The sequence below is a fragment of the Lagopus muta genome, chromosome 3 (assembly GCF_023343835.1).
Source record: "Lagopus muta isolate bLagMut1 chromosome 3, bLagMut1 primary, whole genome shotgun sequence".
NCBI classification, from domain to species: domain Eukaryota; kingdom Metazoa; phylum Chordata; class Aves; order Galliformes; family Phasianidae; genus Lagopus; species Lagopus muta.
This window is the reverse complement of record NC_064435.1, coordinates 58,415,303-58,436,211: the sequence shown is the minus strand read 5'-3', so window position 1 is coordinate 58,436,211 and position 20,909 is coordinate 58,415,303. Positions and strand designations below refer to the sequence as shown.

General features: G+C 42.0%; 1 long non-coding RNA gene across 2 annotated transcripts; it reads right to left on the bottom strand.

Moving 5' to 3' along the window:
- Positions 1-10,631: 10,631 nt before the first annotated feature.
- On the bottom strand, positions 10,632-20,700 carry LOC125690886 (uncharacterized). Of its 2 annotated transcripts, none has more exons than XR_007375822.1 (3): positions 20,502-20,700; positions 13,040-13,342; positions 10,632-11,040 (listed from the first exon to the last, which is right to left on the bottom strand). It is a non-coding gene; the product is annotated as an uncharacterized LOC125690886 (long non-coding RNA). The 2 variants fall into 2 exon arrangements; XR_007375821.1 differs by having other exon boundaries at positions 13,040-13,214.
- Between the last annotated feature and the right edge of the window lie 209 nt (positions 20,701-20,909).

The window sequence follows — 20,909 nt, the reverse complement described above, 5'->3', positions numbered from 1 at the left end:
ATATCGGCTCTACTTCAGCATCTCCCAGAGCAGAGAAGCCTGGACCACCTTTCCAGGGATCCCAAACATTTGTCTCCCAGAGAGTCCCAAGTGGAGGTTCTTCTCAACATCTTAAAGGGAAAGCCACACCATGAAGGCTTTGTAAGAAGGCGTACTTTTTGCCCTTTCTCACTTTTCCATACTCTCCTCTATTCAGTTCAGTAAGGATGCTGTTGCCATAGGTATCTTCCCCAGCAAGAAATCCACTGTACACGCTCTGCCCCCCTGCAGAAAATCGTCCTTGCTCCTCAAGGCTATTTACCGCTTTCTGTGTTGTGCCAATGTGAGAGATCACAATACCATGTGACAACCTCAATCAGTGAAGGTTTTCCTAAGGGGAATTTTTGTCAGCTACAGCAATTTCAGCAACTAAATTTCAGTTTTATCTTCCATCCTTCCTTATCTTTCTTCCAGCCACCATCTCCATTAGAGGCACATCAGCACAGCTGGGAAAAACACATTCCCAAGTTAAACTGAGGCAGGCTGAGCTAGGTTTCTGTCCACCCTCAGCAGCATTCCTATTCCAAGGTACTCCTGAGCTGTCACTGCTGCGTCTGTCATTGGGGCCTCCTGATCTCATGTTACCTACAATGGTGAAAATGATCACAGCATGGGTGCCCTGGCTAGGATCACACTACAGAGGTCATGTAGCATTTGCATATTACATATACAGCAGGCCTCTGAAAGGGGAAGAGGTTCCATTTTCTGCTACCAGAACAGATCTAGGAAGTCATTTTCCCAGAATCACAGAATGGCTTAGGTTGGAAGGGATCTTAAAGCCCACCCCATGCTGTGGGCAGGGCTGCCCCCCACCAGCTCAGCTGCCCAGGGCCCCATCCAACGTGGCCTTGAGCACCTCCAGGAATGGGGCACCACAGCTTCTCTGGGCAGCTGTGCCAGCGCCTCACTGAGTAAAGAATTTCTTCCTGACATCTAACCTATATCTCCTCTCTTTAGTTTAAAGCCATTCACCTTTGTCCTATCACTATAAGACCATCTAAAAAGTCAGCCTTTCTCCTGTTTATAAGCTCCCCTCAAGTCCTGGAAGTCTGCAATGGGGTCTCCCCACTGCTCTCTCTTCTCCAGGTTGAACAGGCCCAGCTCACTCAGCCTTTCTTCAGCAGAGAGGTGCTTCAGCCCTCTGATCATCTTTATGGCTTCCTTCAGATCTGCTCCAACAGCTCTGCACCCTTCCTGTGCTGGATGCTGAGACGTGGACACAGCACTCCAGATGGGGCCTCATGAGGGCAGAGTAGAGAGGGATAATCACCTCCCTCACCCTGACTTTTTAAAAAGTCATTCAAAGAATAACCAGTTTGCCTGCCACAGAAATGGGTGGTTTTGTTGCAGACATTCTTTCTCTAAAGACTGCTCAGATTACTGTAGCTTCTGGCATGATTAAAATTCTGATGAGAGCAGTGGGCTGGATCGTGTGTGAGTTTGTTTGCTGCAGGGAGCTCAGCAGCATGCACAGCTCATTCTTAACTGACAATAACAGAGCAGGAGGGAACCGAAGGACTTCAGGAGACACTGATCAGGGAGACATTTGAGACAGAGAAAGGTGTGGGGGAATGTCCTCAGAACTGTGGCATTCATGCATTGTATTAACCATAAATTACACAAAGCAGCTTGCCAAGAACTTCTGACTGTACCTTTCCCAGGTCTCTGTATTACAATTGTACCTCCCAACCTGTATAGCCATACACTATTCCACACTCCTGTTTTTCAGCCTTTCTGTTGCCTACATCCTCCTCAGCCTAAATCCTGGGTTCTCCTGCAGATCTGGCAGGTGTCAATGTGAGCTGGTGCCAGCCACACACACTGCCAGAAGGTGTAGTCTCACCAGGTGAATGTCCTCCGTGCTAACCTTTCTGCCACTCGGACTGTGGCTTTAACACTAAAGAATCTTTGTCCTTTTCCATAGGAGCAATAGCACAATATAATCAATGTGATGATGTGATCTACAGCACGTTCCTACTCCTGCTGAAGCCGGTGGAAAGATTTCTGTTGCTGACAGCAGGTGTCAGACTGACATTCAAGTCACACCATGGAGTCATCCTGTTGCAGAGCAGCATCATGGTAGGAGAAATCAAATGATCAAATCTGATTTGCAAAGCTGCCGTGCAGTGTGCAGCAAAAGCCTAAAATGTCTCAATGAAAGACAGGACAGAAAACAACTAGAGATATAGATGATCCTGCCTTGCTAGTTGCAAGGCTTTATTCATAAGAATAAATTGAAAGGAGTGGATTCTTCTCCCATCTATGCCTTTGCAACTTCATGGATATTACTTACTGCAGTGATTAACTGCAGACAGATTTGGGCCATACTCTCTCACATGCCACTGCACTAGCTAGTCAGGCTTAAGGAAGTGTTGGTTTTTAATCACTGGAATTATTATGGGCATTTTAAAGACCAAAGGCCAGCTAACCTGTAGCAGTACGCGCAGTGCAGTGAAGTCACATACTTCCAATTATGCCTGAGCTCAGAAATTCTATCCATCCATGCCATTTCAACTTCCACTCAGGTTAAAAATGCTATGTAACACTTTCAGTTTGAGGATTACTCCAGATAATTCATTTTAATTTTCCTGTAAACCTGTAAATAAATAAATAAATAAATAAATAAATAAATAAATAAATGAAAGCAGAAAACAACTAGCTAGCTAATTGTAAAACAATAAATATGTCATAGATTGCTGAGTGATTGGATACTTGCTTTTCATTTCACCAGTTGTGACAAACTTGATAGGGAAAAAATGCACATCCTTCATCTATCATGAGCTCAGCAAAGGAAATGACATACTTGTGAGTATCCTCTTGTTATCTGTGACTGAATCTTTTCAAACCCTTTACTCTGGGCTGCTGTATGCTCTTACAATTATTTCAGTACCCTGTACAAAATAACATTTTGTCTCAATTTTAAATGGAATGACTATAAATGCAGCAGCAAAGATGCATATTTTGATAAGGCATACTTTGATGGTAATGTTAAGAAAAGAATTACAAAGAGCAGCTGACGCTTCATGAAAATCTTAATAGAAGAAATCTATTCAGAATAATTCTGGTTACTCCACTGTATTATTATTATCATCTATTTCCATATTCCTCTTCCCTCGTTTGCTTTTAGCAGGCATATTTGCATAAAACCAGGATCATTGTTTCTTAAGAGCTCATCTGCTTCTGCTACTTAGCTCTCACGTGAAAGCATAATCCTTTGAATATCCCATCACATTTAGTTAGAAACTGTTACAATTTCTATGACTTCAGATGTGGAAGTGGAGAGCAAAAGCAAATGACTCTTAAACACAGCGCTTAATTTGGGATCCTAGCTGTTCTGTACCGGTTATTACTAGTGACATGTGGGATATGCTTAGCAAGATACTGAATGGAAATATAACATTTAAAATCATTTAAAACAGGTCTGCAAGTGTTGCAGATCTTCAGACTGTCTCATCTGTCACTAAGGCAAAGTGCCCCATTTTTGTGAAATCCCATTTCTCCCCTGTACAGACTTTCATTACTCTCCACGTCTCAGCAAGTCCCTTTTTCTTGCTGTTGACTCCGACTTAATCAAACAGAATGCCTTGATTGGGTTTCCATCAACCCTGCGAGATTAACTGTTCCCTGGAATCGAGGTGGTGAAACATGCTCTGTACACATTATTTGTATTGCCCAAAATAACTGAAAGAGAAGGCAGTTTTTCTTCCTGGCCAGGGAAGTGGATGAAAATGAACTTGTACAAAAATAAATCTGGAGCAGTTCTGACCTAAATTTCAAACTGAACATGATTCCTTCTCTCCCTTTTAAAAGTTTGAGCTTCATTCTCTGCCTTTACTATTCTTACCCCTTCCCCCACGGAAACTACTAACAGCTTTTCTATCATTACCAATATCCTTCATTCAACCTAAAAACCTCTGCTGCAAAAAAATGTGTTCTTCAGCTCTAAGCAGTATGTTCTGGAGAGGTCATTGACCATGCAAGCCGTCAGCAAGAGCCTTAAAGAAAGTACACTAAGCCTATCTGGGTAGACAAATAACCTTCCATCTCACAACAAGCCCTGGGGAGAGGAAAAGAGAGGTTGAGAAGTGTGGATTAATAGTCACCATGGACTGTATTGCCCTGGGAGCAGAAAACGTTAAATTTTAAGTACCAAAAAGCTTTCTAGCTGTACTGAGCTAACAACCTTTTGTGTTTCAGCTACATTTAGGGAAAGACTGGGATATGGCTAGAATGTGTGACTGCAAGAGTTTCCTCCTTTCAAACAGAAGTTCTCTGAACTCTGACACGGGTTGTGAAAGTAACGTCTTGTATGGTATTTCTACTTTGTGGAGGAGCCTACAGAGCACATTCTGAGAACGTTTTGCCATTTATGTCAGTAACCCATCTACAGAACTCTGGCTGAAAAGTGATCAACAAAGTGTTGGTCTTTTTCACAGACTGGAGTGCTGTTAGGCTTCGTTCAGATCTGTTTCAGGAAATTCCCTTTCCTCCACTCAGTCTTGCAAAATGTGATGAACTTCTACTGATACGGTGAACTTCTCCTGTCATTTGTTGAAGGGCACAGCAGCTAACTGAGGTGTGAAGTGAGGCCAGCTAGTTGTTGAGTTTCCCCGCTGCACTCTGAAGGGCCATAAGGAATGGCAAGAACAATCTTTGCCCCCCTTTAGCAAACCAGGACCACTTACAGCATCTGGTTCAGTGATGGCAGTAGCACCCAAGTATTGGCCATCTTTAGGAATTAGACATGGGGCTTGGAGTTAATGTGTTGAATGACACTTTTACAGTAAGACTGAGTAAACGGCTCTATGTGGAGACAAATCTGCAGAGAGGAACACTTGCATTTACATCAGTGAAAAGTACCTCAAAGTGATCTCAGCTACACAGTGTTAATCAGCATCCTGTTTTGATCAGACCCAGCTATGGCTATCCCAGTTTGCCAGTAAATTCCTATCACTGTTTTATATTAGGGAAGCACAGCTAGGGTGTTCTTGCTATTTGCTTATTCCTCTATATGTTTCTAAAATAACTGTAAGTTGTCCAGATGACAAGATGACTGATTTTCCTTGTTCTGTTCTATAAAATGTCTAGGACAAGTCTGGACACTACAGAAATGGCAAGGGTCCTCTAGTAGGATCTTGTTCTCAAATCCTGAAGCCAATAAGGCAAGATTCAAGTAAAAATTACCACATCAGTGGAAGTACATCTATGAGAAGAGAAAGTCTGCATTTCTGTTGGTAAATTGAATGTTCTGGTGCTGTCCCTGGGTAACAAGGTTGAGGAGCATGGAGGGGCTCCACTTGTGCTGATGAGTCCCTGCAGCCTTCATAAGGGTGACCAAAGCATTTTCTAGGTGCACTCAAAGGAGCAATCGTCAACCGTGCACAGTGATAGAGAACTGTTTGCAAGGTGGCACGTGGCAGTGACACTGGGGAACAGCTCTTTAGTGCAGACATTTGCTTTTCAGGGCCTGTGTATGGCTCCTGGTATGGTTTGTTTCAGGTCTGTAGGGTTAGCATGGCTTGCTCTGTGTTTTGTCCCCTACATGAGGGTGGTTGCTCAGGACTGCTGCTGGCCAATGAAAACACTGAATGTTTTGCTGCAGAGGCAACAGCATTAAGGCAGAAGTGCCAAAGGAGCACTTTGAGAACAGAAGAATGAAAACACTTGTAAAATTCCTGAGATAAGCCACAAATACGGCAAGGCTGGAGAAGGAAAGCCTGCAGAATTGGTTTATTTAGGCCAGGATGCAGAGGTGGCAAATGCAGAACTGTACAGCTGACTGTAACATTAACAATTCACTCTGCACCAGTGACACAGGTCAAACTGTATCATTTCTTTTCTCCCCCTGGATGTTTTGTGTAACATACCAGCACACCAAGAACCATGTATTTCACAATCAGCCTGAAGTTTGCTTTTAGCACACAAGTGACAGTTCTAATCAAGTCCAAGTGCTCAAATGATCTCTGAAAACAATTAGAATATGGTTATTTCCACAGCAGACTCAAAGTCTACTCAGGAATTTGATTAGAGATTTTTGGAAGCGTTTTCTCCAGCTACCAGCCTGGGCTGTCAATTCCTTGAGAACAATTTCTCGAAGCACACATATATCAGTTTATTATGATTTTGTGCAATAAAAAAAGTGGTATTGAGGATGACTTTGGATTTCTTTTCACCTTCAGTTCTCCAGAAAGGGTCCAGTAGAGTTTAGCAGATTTCAGTCCACCTATGAGTGGTTAATTTACTGATTAGATCACGTTTTTATTACCCTTTCTTCCTTCCTTTGCTGCCTCACTGCACAAATGCTCTTTTTTTTTTTTTTTTTTTTTTTTTTGCAACTTGATTCTTTTGGTTCCTTTCACTGCATATTATCTGCTGCTGGCGGTAATCTTAGCTCTTCAACTGATAGCAAAATTATGAGGTGCTCAGTGCAAGATGACAATTTTCCTTCCCTCATTCTAATTCATTTGCAGCACCATCAAGAAATCAGCGTCATCTTTTCAATGCGTTAACAGCTCTCTGCTGATAGAAAGCATTAGCTCCACATTCTCCAGCAAGAGGTCAAAACCAATTTTTGTTTGGTAACAACCCATTAAATTTTGCACTTTGAAAGATTCCATTGCTCCCTGATGTCAAATACCTTGGCTGTTACCTCGGTTAACACGCAGCCAGAAAGCAGGTTTGCTGTAAAGTGCTGAATGGGTCAGGCAGCAGAGAGCAATTGCTAGAGAGAATTGTGATCTACTACATGGTCTACTACCCATGCCCAGTTAATTTCTTTATGTCTGCTTATAAATAAGCTAGGAAATAAGCTAGGAAATAAGCTAGGAAAGCTTATTTCATAGAATCATAAGGGTTGGAAAAGAACAACTGTCCACCTAGCACCAATATTGCCCTCTAACCACGTGCCACATCTGCCATTCATCTCCAGAAACGGTGGTTCCCCCACCCTGGGCAGCCTATGCCACTGCCTCACCATTCTTCCTGAGAAGATGTTTTTCCTAATATCCAATCTGAACCTCCCCTGTTGCAACTTACGATCATTTCCTCTCATCCTATCTCTGTTCTTGTGCATGTAAAGGCACCTGAAACAATTTTATTACCTTTTAAAAAGCAATAGGTATACATTGCTAACAGGCCTCTTTGATGTCCAAAAAGATTTGGTCTTACATGTTAGAAGCCAAAGCAGAGCAGCATCATAACAAAAACTAGGCCCATGTGACTCAATAAAAATAGTAATGGTCATCTCTGTCACTTTCTTAGGGTATTTACACAATCACACATTCAGTAAAAAATTGTAACATATCACATACCTCAATCAAATGCATGTGTATGGAAACAGCTTTCTATATACATGGCATAGCTTTATTTAGTTAGTTTTCTGTGCAGAAGAGCTGATCTGGGTAGGGAGCTGAGTTCCTTTGTCCTTTACTCCACATTAACCTGGGACAATGTTACACACGCACTCATTTATGGCCAGCACAACAGAAACCTACAACCTTTATCAGACTACTTCCATTGGGTTGTTTGTGCCAATTGTGTTCCTGGGGATACACACAAATTGCAGTGGTAAATAAGCCTATGTGGCAAACTGGTGGCCCACAGAAAATGTGGGGCCACAGTAGCTGACCAGCTCCATTCACAGAATCATAAGAACCACAAGGTTGGAAACGACCTGCAAGATCATCTAGTCCAACTGTCCTCCCATTGCCATTGCTGTCACAAGCTACTAAACCATATCTCGTAGCTCCTCATCCAGATGCCTCTTGAACACTGACAAAGACATCGACTCCACCAACTCCCTGGGCAGGACATTCCAGTGTCTAACCACTCTCTGAGAGAAGTTCTTCCTTATGTCTAACCTAAACCTCCTGATACAACCTTGGGTCCTGTTTGTTGCTTGGGAGAAGAGGCCCTGCTGCTCTGTGTGCTGTAAGCAGACAGATGGGCCCGGATTTTTCCTATCTTTCCTTCAACTACAACACATTTAAATAAAAAGAGTAAGGCTTGCAATAACTCAAAAACAAAATCTGGAGAATGACAGCTGGAAATAACCTTGTTAAAAATAGCCCAAAGTAAGCCTGCAATACAATCTACATACTGACATATTTGTATGTAGGGCTGGAAGGATGCAGAGGTAGCATATTGTGGTTTTGGCTGAAAATAAAAGTTGAGGGGCTAATTCAGCATCCAGCTCCGCACAGTTGGTGCCCTGGCAGAGAAACCAACAGCAGGGCTGCTGGGCTCTGCAGCACTGATAGCAGGATGCCTGAAGGGTAGGATTCGGAGAAGAGAAACCTGTTTGCTTGGGGAAAGAAAGGGCTTCTTATTGCAGACAGCTTGGACAGCAGGAAAAAAAGCAACAATATTTTTAAAATACTGGGGAGATATATCGTTCTTCTATCCCAGCTGTAAACAGAGCAGCTGCCCAAATGGCTTCCTCCTGACCCAAGGGAGTTCTATGGGCGTCCCCTTCTCCTGGGAGAGCTGCAGCAGCTTGGCACAAATTGGGTTTGCTGCTTTGCAGCCCAATCTGAGGGCGGTGCTCCACAGTGTGCTAGCAGCTCCACAAGCCTTTATTTTATTGCTGCTGCTCTGGGAGTAGCTGTAGCTATTTTCAGTTTAGCATCAGATGGCATCTGAAATTAATGTTCTTTAATAAGCAGCAAAATGCATGTTGTCAGCATCTCGGTGTGAACACAGATACAATTAGGCCTTTGGCAGAGCTTATTTATGCTTTACCTGTGCATAAAAATGTTCTTTAGATTTTATCCCATGTCTCTCCTGGCCTGATTTATTTACTTAGCCCAGATTCAACAAAAAGAGGGAAAAAAAATGCTGCAAACACAAAGGCTTCACTCCTCCTCACTCTTCCCAGTTGCACACACCCAGCCGACTCATTTCCTTTCTCAGCAAAGGAATTAGGCCCCTGTGATGCAGTATTTCCAAAACAAGGATGTTCAGCCACAAAACCTTCACCTCTGCATTAGGGAAAATGTGACAGACGTTCTTGCTACACACAGAAGGAGAAACAGCCCAGGAGCTACCACACAAAACGCATGCATTAGCCTTGGAGGTGCAACACATGCCAGAGCATTTAATGCAACACATGCCAGATTGTTTCACGCAATGCATTCAATATGAGCCAGTGCTGCTGAGCCACAAGGCAGCAGGAGAGCCTCAACTCTCCAAGTGCAGGTGCTGTGGTCAGATAGGGGTATAGAGAAATGGCAGGGTGTGAAAGTTGCATGGTGAAGTCCTTTGTGTTCACCGTAACATTTGAACCCAGTTTAGGAACAGTCTTTCTTTACCAAGGGCATTAAATTATCTTTTTTTTTTTTCTCTCCTCATTCTGTCAGAAGAGTCATCTAAATTTTGCTGCTTCCTTTGCTGAAATGCAGCTCTGCTCTCCCAGAACCACTTCACAGCATTTGTAGTCTTTGCTATCTAGTGATGAATTCCAAATGAAACAGGCTGCATTTGAAGGAGAAAGGGTTTTCTCAAGCTGTCACCTCAGCCAAGTTCCCAGCAGTTGAGCTGGATTTCTTCCATCACATGCATCACCAGTGGCAATAGAGGGTCAGGTAAGCAAGCTCCGCATCCTGGCTGTGCCTGCAGAGCTGCATGGCCATCAGCTGGTGCTCTCAGCAGCAGCCTGCTGACCTTAATAGCTCTAGTACTGTCACACAAGGGAATGTATTGCAACAAAGCTGGCAGATCTGATGGCCTCACATGCTGAAGAGCAGTGCCAACAAGCATAGGAATCACTAAGGACTATATGATTAATGCCAGGAGACAGCTACCTAAGTGAGTAATCTTAACATATGGCACCACTCACGCTTTTATAAAAATCACATGTTTACCTTCTATAAATGTGGTCATGGTACAAAGTGCCCTTAATATCTCAAACCTCTTATCAAGGTATATCCAATCAACTTCATCTAGGAGTAGATGTCTGTGCCTATGACGGGGAAGTTGGAATTGAATGGCCCTTAAGGTGTGTTCCAACCCAAGCCATTCTGTGATTCTATGAAAAGATGCTGTTTTCAGTCTTTCCGTTTTCACAGAATAGCTTAGGTTGGAACGGATCTCAAAGAAAATCTAGTTCCTGCCACGGGCAGGGCTGCCAGCCCCCAGCTCAGCTGCCCAGGACCCCATCCAATCTGACTTTGCACCCCTGCAGGAATGAGGCAGCTGCAACTTCTCTGGGCAGTTGTGCCAGCACTTCACCTTCCTGTGAGTAAAGAATTTCTTCCCAACATTTCACCTAAATCCCCCCTCTTTTAATTTTAAGTCATTTCCTCTTCCCCTATCACTATCTCTATCTGGAGCACGGGTTCACAAGGAAACTGTCTTGCTGTGGATTGGACAGAGAAAGCTTTCTTTTTTTTCCCAACCTAGGAAAGAATCCTTAAAGAGAAAAAAATGCCTTCCTATTCCTCAGAAAGGAACATGACATAGTAGAGAGTAAACTCATGCATATTCACTCAGCACTAACAGTCAACACACACTTGCTCACTGTGCAAAAATATACAGCAGAACTGAAACAGGCAGCTCAAAACACCACTAAATTACACATGTTGTGCAATGTGAGTTTTCCCTTTGGGCCATTCAGTGCTATCCTCCCACACCAGTACTCAGGGTGAGCACTTGGACGCAGAGGAAATGATGTTCCCTGCATGAACCTAGAGGGAATTCATTGTTCATTAGCTGTGGCAGGAGGGAAAAGTATTTCTGATATACCTCAGCTGGACTATCAGTACTCCATCAGGATTTCTGAAGACAAAATGCTGTTTACACAGCATCAGTTGGGAAAATGGTATTTCATTAACGAAGCCCTGTTGAAAATCTGCCTGACATTTAAACGGCACCAAGTTTTTGTAGGTCTTGCTTTCCCTTTACTTTTTTTCCCTCACAGTTCCATGACTCATTACTCAGAAGCATTAAGAGTTTCTGGATACATCTTTAAAGTCCTCTCTTTTCTTGGTGACCTTTTCCCCATGCCTGTTAAAAAAAATATTTTAAGAGTCAGCTTTTTAACATCTCTTATAAACTGAAGTATTGCAGAAATATAATGAGGTAATTGAGATTTAATATAACCTATTTATTAGCTAAGTAAGAGCAGCTGCAGATCTAATACAAGGCATGCATGATGTCCTTATAAGGTGAAGGGAGAAGATTCTGCACGTGAGGTCTATGCTTATCCTTCACATGTATTACCTTTCCACTTCCTATTTCCCCAACTGCCACTGTTTTTGGAAGAACCATAAACGTCGCTACAGTTCAGCTTGAGAAAAGCGTACCAGCCCTTAGTCTTGTGTGTGAGGATTGACACCTTGTGGCCAGAAAGCGTTAAAGAAAAAATGGCCCTATCCTATTTTGAATCATCTAGCCATTCCCTATAGGACAAAGTTTTCTTTAAGTAATGCTTACTTAATTCTTCAGAGAGCCACTGAAGTATCAGCCTAAGCGTGGGTTTGTGCTCTTTTCTTTGTGTTTCTGTATGGTTGTGTACGACTCCATTTCCTTTCTTCTACAGGGAGAAAAAAAACTCATTCATCCAGCAACCGAAGAAGTTCCTGCTTCAGGGAGACCATCCTTTAGAAAGAGGGCATCTCAATGGTCATCTCAAAGGGAGACTTTTCTCCAGAGGACTCTGAAATCTTTTTACTTTAAGCAAGTTGAAATGTAACAGACTTGAAACACCTCTTACTGAACTCAGTGTTTCCTCCTACACAGAGGTGCATTTTTTTTTTTATTATTTAAATTACACTGACTCCTAGGAACACAGTGTGCTAGGGATCATACCAACAAAGTGCTCAGAAGGTAGTTAGACACTGCCTCGCATCCTCACTGTGTGGCAGACAAGAAGTGGCAGCTAGGCAAAACAGATTAAAAGTGGGAGTGTGGGTTGAGAACAGACAATAAAGTGAAGGGGGAAAAGCAGACATTCCTGCTTATCCACTAAGTCTGGCTGATGTCAGATGAGAACAATTTGTATATCAGCCTGAGAAAGGTGAATTTCAAATGGAGAGATCAGAAAGGATGTGTTTACCTTCTTTAGATTTTGACTAGAAGCTTCCTGCAGGAGCAGGAGGCAGAGAGAAAAAGAAGCAAAGGATCTTCCTGGTCTTGAAAGGCTTGCAGGGCTAGTAGGCTGACAACAAAATCATTATTTGACCCTAGGTTGACCCTTTTTGCTTGTGCAAAGCTCACAGATTCTCCCAAAGTACAGTAATTATCTCTTTAATGGCTGGAAACGTCCTGGAGAAACTTTCATTCTCTTCTACATGGAAAACCATTTTATCGATTCAAACAGCCATCTGCCCATAGTAACAATGCGCAGAGACCATAAGATCTGCAACATACTGAAGCTAGTTACGTATTCCCAGCTCTGTTGCTATATGGGCTACATATAAGATCACTCATGTGAGAACCATTATGAACTTAAGAGCCAATGGGCTCATCCAAACCTATTTCATAGCTCTCCAGTCGGGGAGAATTTGTTCCCCTGGACATCACATGCCCCAATACTATACACCAACCACATTTCTGGCCTAGCAGCAGTAACAGTTCTGCTTTCATGTTTGCGAGTTATTCTCTTTATTTTCTCTCTGCTAGGTAACAGAAGCTCTTTCTCCAGATGCACCTATCACAACAAACAAATCAGTCTTTCTGGCTGATGGAGGATTTCTTTAAAGCCATCAGCTGGGTTGATTCAGCACCAAGTTAGTATAGCCATGTATTTTTCAGAGAATTACAGAACATCCTGAGTTGCAAGAGACCCAAAAGAATCTTGGAGTCTAGCTTCACAAAGGACCACCCAAAATTCAAAACTTATGCCTGAGAACAGTGTCCAAATACTCCTTGAACTCCAGCAACCACTGCCCTGCGGAGCCTATTCCAGGGAGCACCCTCTGGTGAAGAATCTTTTCCTCATATCTGGTTTGAACCTTCTCTGATGCAGTACAAGCACGTTGTCCGTTTTGGTTATGCTACCTACCAGGAAGCCAAAGGGAAGCGTTGCTCAGGTGAGGTTGCAGCAGAACAGAATGAACAGCAGCAGAGGGCACCTGAAGCTCTGCTACTGGGCCCATGGGAGAAATGTCACCAGAAATGTCACCAACAAACAGTTGTGCTTCCTCTGCGCACAACCAGGAGAGAGGACAAAACACCTCCTGAGGGGCAGAGCAGAGGAAAAGTGTCTTGATGAAATTGTGCACAGAAGTTATAACTATGACCAGACTTGAAGGGGAAAGGGCCCCAGCATTTCAACCATGAATTTTCACTTTTCATGACTGAAAACCTGTGGGAGACAATTAAATACAAAACAAAACACTGAGTATTTTATTTTAAAGAGTCAGTATAGGATATTAGGTACTTGGCTCTGGTTTCATAGTGTAACACTTGCTACCTTTCAAAGCTCGACCTGAGGGAGCTATGAGCGGCCCTTTTAGATTTTGAAGCTCACTGCACTTCAAGCATGGGTGAACAAGACGACCTCCAGAAGTCCCTTTCAACCTGTCTTTCCCTATGATTCTCTGAATTGTGGTTATCCCAGAAATCTTTGCAAGGTGTCAAACCAAACCTCAGAACAGAAACATTTTAAGGCAGCCACTATCAGGGCATTCACTTTAAACTGATTTAGCTTTGAGCTTCACTTCATTTTCATTTTGCAACCTCAGCCTCTCATGGTATAAATGCCACAGCTCCAGTGGAAACAGAATACCTCCTTTTGCATTTCTATTACAATTATTTTTGGAATAACTTTCAAGCTCAGAATCTTATAAGAAAGTAATGACACTTTATGGCCTATATGATTGAGGAAAAGCATTTCTGAAAGACAACTTTGCAGACTTGATGATTTCTTTTGTATTTGCTGGATGACAACAAATACATTTACACAGCAGCACACTGAATTCAAGTGTATGACTATCTGCAAGTCCTTGGAGTGGGCTGAAAGATTTAATAAATCAATCATTTGATTTGGAAAGGGTGAGAAAAAAACACCTAGCAACATTTCTTAAGGCTTGCTTTTCTAAGACAGAAAATGAGTAAAAGTATCTGAGCAATGAAAGGAATTTTTAACCTGAATCTGTAGAGCAATTTAAGCCCATTTCCTACCACATTTGTGCACTGTTTGAAAACACAGAAGTTTAGAATGCAGTTTTACACTTTTCTTTTGAATCATACCATTAAGGTCTTTATCAACTTTATAAAGCCAAAAATCATAAAACCAAATGACTGCAGCAGGACTATATGTCATTAATAGCAGTAACAGTGGATTCTTCATTTATATCCATTCCAAGAAGTGAGCCATACCTTTCAACAATTTATTACAAGAGTTTAGTTGCTTTCATCTAGCTCTTACTGTAAGTTATAACTCATCTTTTAAAATCTTATTATTAGTGCTGCTGCTTCCTCTGATACAAGGTAATATAGAACGGGTATAAATTTCCATATTTATAATCCATAGTTACTGAAGCATAACAAAACCCACTTTCTTATATTAAATTAGAAACCTAAAAAAAAAAAAACCCAAACAAATTTACTCACAGAAAACCAGTTATGAAGACTGAAATACAAACAGGATATGATTTTCCTTTGTGATAGGGGGCTACATTCTAAGAGGCTCGCAGAAGTGTAACTGTGCAACAGGAAGTAATGTTCCAGGCTTTATAGTCCTTGTGAAGCTCTTGGAGTGCTGTATTTGGTGCTAGAGTTACAAAACTGATTTCAGAAAAAAAATAGAGAATGATAAAGTAATAGCAGTGGGTGTTAACACACCTATACACAATTTAAAAATATGAAGTAAAAAGATTAGAAAGATACTAAGTGGCAGTAGGGCTAGAAGAAGTAAGAAGAAATTAATAGAAGAAGTTATTAAGAGGACTATCAGAAGCAATATTTTAAGTAAGTAATGGAAGTAAGCTTTGAAGGTTAAAGCAAAAAGCAGCTCAGCAAGTCCAAGAACACACTTAAAAACACACTTTGATTTATATTATAACCTACTTATCTAATTATAGCAGAGCTACCTCAACATAATAAAGTATTCTTACCAGATAAAATACACGGAACGGATTGGAAGGGCCCTCAAAGTGCACCCAGCCCCACTCCGTGCCATGGGCAGGGCCCCCCCACCAGCTCACAGAGTCACAGTATCACAAGACTGGTAAGGACCTACAAGACCACCTAGTCCAATCATCCTCCCACTACTATCGTTATCACATGCTGAGCCACCCAGGGCCCCATCCAACCTGGCCTTGATCAATTCCAGGAATGGGGCACCCCAGAAAAGCCTGTAGCTGTACTTCACTGCTCTCTGAAGAGTAAATTCACTTAAACCCATGTGTCCTTTCCAGTGCTTTGCTTGGATGCCTCTTCTCTAGGAGAAAAATGATTCTAAAGGAGCTTCCATGTAAGCTCTATTTTCACAATAGTTCCCATTTTTAGGTCTCCTTCTTACACAAGGGCAACTCCATTTAATCTGGCTTTAACCACCTGAAAGGAATTAACAGGTGGTTAAAGGAAGGCCAGGAAGGCTGAAAGTTCACCATCACTGAACTGGCTTTGCTGAACCATGCACCTATCTATGAATGCTGAACTGCAACTTCAGGAAAAATATAGGGTATAATGTTATAATAGGATGGAAAGTACCACAATAATAGCAGGGTGGCAAAGCCACTGACTGTAACAAATGAGAACAAGCCCAAATTAGCAGCTGCAGAAATGAAGGAAAAAAGCTGCTTACATTTAGAAAGCCTCAGATAGGTAGCAGTCTCCAGCCAGAGATGCCTTTGCTTCCACTGCCAGCCCTTAAATAAGGTCTGGGAAGGGGTGGATCCTGGCTCCAACCCTCCCAGTCACTCAGCTGCATCACACCTTAGCTCCTCTGGGTTGGTCCTGCCTTCCCACCAGGTGCTCAATCACTGGTTCAGGCTGTGACTCAGCATTTCCACTACATAAGAGAATAAACAGGTCTGTGCCTTAAGTACAATATTTATTTGTTGAGCTACAAGTGGTGCAGCTGTATTTTTAATATCTGATGGAAAAATGTTAAGATAAATATTCCAAGGGCTCTGACTGTTCTCTCTTCTGCTGTTTTTCTGTCCCAGCAGTATATTCTGAAAGCCCTTCTTTGTCAGAGAAAACTTTCCTGCAGCATTTCTGACTCAGATCTATGTATACCAGTGGGTAGTGATGGCTTAGAAATAAGCAAACTGATGTTTTGTACAGGTTCTATCTAGAGGGTACCTGAGGGACTGTTGAGAACAAAAAAAAATATGAGTTACTTAAGAAAGTTTTTTCCAGTACAGCAAAGTGACAGGTTTGTTGGTTGGTAAGATGATCCAAATGGCTGCCAGCCTCCAAAATTTTTTTAATAAAAATATTTAGTAAACATGATAATCATGTTGAAATTTTAGAACGCCCAGAAACTAAGAGGAGAAATACAAGAAGAAAAATGTTAATTAAGAGCACATACTGAACTTTAAGTTATTTAGAAGAAAATATGGTGCCCACAAACAGAAAATTTATCCATGTTCTCTTTTGATTCTTTGTCATCTCTCTGTAAGAGTAAATGAAATTTTCACAGTGCTTTAAAATGAAGAAGTGTGTCATCCCATTTTCCTATTTTTTACTTTCCTGTTGAATAAAGGGTTGCAAGAGGCAGACCATTGAGCAATGAAGAAAGCTTGTTTTGCACATATTTTCAAGAGTACAGGGGGAGATCATGGCTCCACTGACACATGCAGCTGCAGATCATGAGTAGGAGGTAGCAAACACAGCTGGAGGAAATGACTTCTCAGCATCTCGCCTTGGCCTGGCAAAGGTTACTTTGGCTGCAGACCGAAGCGACCTTTTAGGATCATACATTCAAAAGGTATCCAAATGCACTTTTCACAGAGTTCCAGCATGCCTGAGGCAGGCAGAGCCCTCTGGGCCCATCAGATCCCAGCTTAGCTCCAGCAGGGCCATCCAGAGCAGGGTGCCCAGGACCATGGCCAGGCAGTCTGGACATCCCCAAGGCACAGACTCCACAGCCTCAAGGCAAATGAACCTCTATCACTTTCCTTATGAGAAGCTCCAAAAGGGCAACTTCATTCTGTTGCAACCTCTATGGTCAACCAGTGCTGTTTTTCCAGATAAATTCTTTATTGATGACACAATCATTTTAGACCTCTCCCTTGTCTCAGGCTCCTTACATCCATATACCATTCTCTAGCCAATTTCACCAGCTGGCAGCAAAGCTCACAACATTAGGCTAGGTGCCGATCCATGTTTCATCCACCCAGAGTAGGGTGGCTCAGCTCTAAAGCTTATTACTATGACACAAAGACTGACCCTATTCAGTAGATATCAATTACTTAGGAAAAATCCATAAAAATTATTTGGATTTAAAAATGGAAAAATTGTTCCATTTTAGGGAAATGATGAATAGAAAGCTGCAAGGAACTGGTCAGTAGGTGGCACAAGAACAGCACAGGACATTGCTGCAGTGTAAGAGCTGAGCCACCAGGTTTATTTGTGCTATTAATGCTGTCTTCTCCCTCCCCTGTTATTTTATACAGTACTTCATAAAGCACATTACCCTGTGATTCAACTGACTAACTACATCATTTCACTGAAGTACGTAGGGTGCATGGCTTAAGTGGAAATTCACTTGAAACACTCATTACTGCATCCCTGAGTGCACAGGGTTCTCCTGACATGCACTAACATCACTATACCTTATGAACTGCTTTCAAGCACTAAACAAGGTCGAATTCCACTCTACATCAAAATAGACACCTGACACGCGATGCTCATTTTAGCGGACTTGTGGTTTGCTGACCTGAGAAATTACTGTTTGAATTGCAATCCCAGCATCTCAGAGATTTTAAGATAACTGGGGAAATCTAGGTACAAAACAGACTCCATCTGCTGATGGAAAAGGTTCATTAACAGGGTTTACTCATTGACAGAGAGTTAGGGGAAAAGCCAGAAGAGATTTGTCAGGGCTTGAGGCTATGATTTGTGGCTGTTGCTATTTGCAGATCTGCCTGGAGGAATTGCAGTCACTAGAAAGCTACATTGTGCTGAGATGTCTGCAATGAGCAACATCAAGTGATTACATTTAATCGAGGCTGTTGTCCCCTTGTACTCCAAAGGGTTTCTTGCTGATTGGAGTTACAGGAGAATCACAACAGGTATGAACAGATTCAGCAGCTCCTATTTCTGCTGTATAATTGCACATCTTTCTCTCTGCAAAGATTTTAAAGTAAAATGCAAGAAGACATGAACTGGGTGCCCTGCCTTGAGACCTCAACTTTGTTTAAAAAAAAAAAAATGGGTTGGAGTAAAGCTGAAGGCATTGCAGGGAAGAAAATGACTTTCATATTTCAATTCTCTGATCTTCTTTCTGTGCTTTGATTCCAAAGGACTGCACCCAAATGTTATGAAGAAACAATGATGAATTTGAACCAAACAAGGTAAAAATGCTGACTTCTGGCTGCTCAAAGGTAAAAAAAAAAATATAACTGCAAATAATTTAAGTTTAGATGAGTTTCTGATTGGAAAAAAATAGTAAAAGAACAAAAAGAAGCAGGACAAACATCAAGAAAACAAGCTATCATCAGCACAAATACACTTGTCATTGTAACATATTTTCCTTAAACAAGCAAAACATAATGCCACATAGTCTCTTACATTATTCTTATTTCTTAGCCTGTATGATTATGAAAGGACAATTATAAGCACTATTTAAACATCAAGTGCTCCAGAGCTGTCACACCCTTCTCACTTCAGAAGTAATTGCAACTTCCAGCCCACACTTACCTGCTGTCACAGCTCATTTATTGCTGTAAATTAGGTGCATCAGAGCCACTGAAGGAACCAATAAAACTGAGATCACAGCTGTGCTACATTCTAATCAAAATTCACTCTTCACCTTCTAAAGTCCCCTCAATAAAGGATAGGCAGGAAGCCTAATTCTGATACATGGTGTAGAGGTTGGAAATATTCTAGGATTGTCTAAGACAGTTAGAGGGTGGATGTAGTGACCCAGTAATCCCTTAGAGTTTGGTACCACAACAATTTCAGCAGAGCCAAGGCATAATATGATGAGTTCTGCTTGATAGGAGTAGAAATAGATGCTGGTGCCTATTCAAACACTAGAAGTATGTTAGTGGAGAAAATAATCTCGATTAGCTGCTCCTTGTGTCTCCAGCAGTGCTGTCTACCACAACACATGGCTGTTCACTCTGACTGGTTTCCAAATGAAGTTACTGCACAACAACTCAAAACTTAAAACAAATTCTTCACAGTTCCAGAATTATTTCTACATCACACATTACTTTCATTTCTGATCAGTTCTGAATGAATAACACCACGTTGCTGATATCTGACAACATTAAATGGAGGACTGTGGAATGTTATAACTCCCCTAGACAGAGATTTGGATTTATTTCTTTTAATTTCCAGACTGCTCAGTGTTGTCACTCTGAATCCTGTGTGAATTCCTAGTGGGAATGAACTACACATTTTCTTTAATGAAAGCTTCAAGTGTAAATATCACTGAGATTTTTAAACCCACAATAGGGATTCAAAATAGCACAACTAGTCTAAGCCAGGATGAATCTAATGAACTTTAAAATTAAGCTCAAATGCATTGACTGGCTATTGTCTATCATTACAACAAGAGTGCAACATTTACCTGATTATGTCAAACCAAAAAGACATCCATGGCCTACGAGTGACCCCATGATGAGATTCAAATAGTGACAAAATCCAAAATTCAGGCAGCCACCTCTCCAGTTACACATTTGACATAGACTGCAGCCCTCCTAGCCACTGTTCACTGGTCTCACAGCAGGACCCTTGATAAAGAGAGGCTCCTGGGGTCCTATGGTTCTGCAGCACAGCTCATGAACTCTAGCTCCACTTCCTAGCTTTGCTGTTATCTGATAAAGGATGTGCTGGTGAGCATGAATGCTAACTTCTTTCCTGTCACCTAGGAAAGATTTATGGAACAAGCACAAACATATTCATGGAAGCAAATCATGTAGATCAGGAAGTTGTAAAGTCATTGGCCCACAAATCTGAAACTATTGAATCAATGCCTATAAGTATCTAAGGTGCGGGAGACAAAGGGATGAGGCTGGACTCTTTTCAGCAGTGTGGCAATAGGACAAGAGGGAACAGCCACAAACTGAAGCACAGGGAGCAGAGTCTCCTTCTCTGGAAACATTCCATTCCTGCCTGGACGCCTACCTATACAACCTGCTGTAGGGAGCCTGCTTTAGCATGGGGGGGGGTTTGAACTAGATGATCTCTGGACATCCCTTCCAGTCCCTACAATTCTGTGATTCTGGAGAATTACTTTGTCATGGGTACAACCAGAATATACAGATGTTATAGTATAGCAGAGAGCTTGGCTATGTAGTTACTACACCAAAGCAGAAAACAGAAAAGACAGGAACACTTACCCATAACCCAGGCTCATTTAGGAAACTCAAGTGGAGTAGACCTCCAGAAGAGATCCTCCCCCCTGGTGGTCAGCTCTTAAATGGGTCTAGGAGAGGTGCAGCCAGGCTCCATCCCTTCTGGCAGCACAGCTGAATTGCCTTCACCTGTGCTCCCGTGGCTGACTCAGTGCTGGCCTCAGGTGATCAATCAGAGGTTCAGGCCGTGATTCAGCAGATCCATACAGTCATGGTAAAGACAAGAGCCTTGCACAGCAGTGATGGGGCTAATGGTAGCACTCTGGAGCTTACTGTAAAGTCAGAACTAAAACTAGAATATAAATCATAAAATCTGACCATTCCTATAAGTCTAGTATTGGCATGCACACATAACATAGCATTCTCACTTCCATAGGTTGCCAGCAATGTGCA